Below are 1,650 nucleotides of genomic sequence, written 5' to 3' on the forward strand. Positions count from 1 at the left end.
AAAGGACCCCTCCCGGATCTTACAGAGACCAGGCGCTTCGCCGCTCGCTTGCTCGGGCAGATGGAAAAGCGTGTCACGCGTGACTCTTATTTTGGTCAGCTCTACCGCGACTTCATGTGGGAGTACGAAGTCCTGGGGCATATGTCTCCCGCTCCTCAATCGCCGAGCGAGGGAGGACTCGTGTGCTTTCTCCTACATCATGAAATGTTGCGTGCCGCGAGTTCATCGACAAAACTGCGGGTAGTGTTCAATGGGTCGCCGATAGTCGCGTCCGAGGAGTGCCTCAGCAAACGTTGATGTTGGCCCAAATCTGTTGTCCGCTTTAGCCGACATCCTGTTGCAGTGGCGTGCACATCCTGGCCTCTGACGTCGCCAAGATATATCGCCAGATGTTGATCGACCCGGCAGATCGGCACCTGCAACAAATTTTGTGACGTGACAATGAACAAAACAGTGTCACGGAGTACATGCTGAACACCGTCACTTATGGATTAGAGTGCGCCCCGTTTTTGGCGATACGCACTCTGCAACAGCTCGCAGACGACGAAAAAACTCGCTTTCCCAAAGAATCGCCCTGCGTCAGGACGTTTACGTGGACGACATCCTCGTAGGCGCTCCTTTTCTCAACGAGGCCAGGGAACTGCAGCAACAACTGGCGGAGTCGTGCTTGGCCGGCGGATTCCCTCTCAAGAAGATCAACCAACAAGCCTGCTCACCAACATCCCAGTTAAACACAAAGACCAGCGTGACTTGCTTTCATGAAAGTCGCAAGAGACTCACGCCACACTCGGTCTCCAATGGAATCCAAGGGTGGACTGCTTCTCCTTTTCCACCAAAACCATTGCAGTGTCAGTCTTCACAAAGCGATCGGTTCTGTCTTTGACAGCCCGCCTGTTCGATCCTTTGGGGTGGTTGGCTCCCACAATCGTTTGAGCGAAGATTTTGTTTTAGTCAACTTGGGGTTTTTACGTTTAGTAATCGGGTTTGCAATCGGATTAATCGCAATCATATTAACCGATTAGGAAAAAAGTGCCCTAAACTAATCGGATTTGTAAACGTGTCTATGGAGCGATTGGATTAGCTCATTAATAGGGGACTGTAGGAAAGTGCGAAAATTTCACTCGTATCGCAGAATTTTAAGAAGAAATAGAAAAGTAGGTATGTATGTACTTTTTATTATTTTCATAATAATTAACTTTTATTCTCCTTCAAATGTATATTGAGCAATAGATGTATTAATGTTTTACTGATATATTTTAAAGAAACAAATAGACTATAACCTCATCTCACTCTATTTTAATATCTTTAACATATTAGTTTTTTAAAATATTATTTTTTTCAGAGCTAATTGCAGATGGATATAAACAAGGAAAACGTGTTTGAGCAGGAACAGTTCGGTATGTATATCGTAAAACAAAGTTTTTGAGACCTCTTCAGGCCTTATTTGATGACCCGGATGACCTAGCAGTCCTCACTCCGGGACACTTCTTGATCGGATCGGCGCTCAACGCAGTTCCCTAACTGAGTTACACCGAGACGCCACCGGCTGACCAGATGGCATCTTCTGCAAAGGATCCACGATCACTTCTGGGAGCGATGGTCCAAAGAGTATCTACATTCCCTGCTCCAACGGCCGAAGTGGTGGACTGC

General features: G+C 46.8%; 1 long non-coding RNA gene across 1 annotated transcript; it reads right to left on the reverse strand.

The window, feature by feature from the left end:
• Positions 1-297: 297 nt before the first annotated feature.
• On the reverse strand, positions 298-1,072 carry LOC138944646 (uncharacterized). The gene is made up of 3 exons (XR_011448848.1): positions 781-1,072; positions 524-708; positions 298-416 (listed from the first exon to the last, which is right to left on the reverse strand). It is a non-coding gene; the product is annotated as an uncharacterized lncRNA (long non-coding RNA).
• Between the last annotated feature and the right edge of the window lie 578 nt (positions 1,073-1,650).

This window comes from Polyergus mexicanus, unplaced genomic scaffold, assembly GCF_030449975.1.
Source record: "Polyergus mexicanus isolate NDT 795.1 unplaced genomic scaffold, iyPolMexi1.0 SCAF_353, whole genome shotgun sequence".
NCBI lineage: Eukaryota > Metazoa > Arthropoda > Insecta > Hymenoptera > Formicidae > Polyergus > Polyergus mexicanus.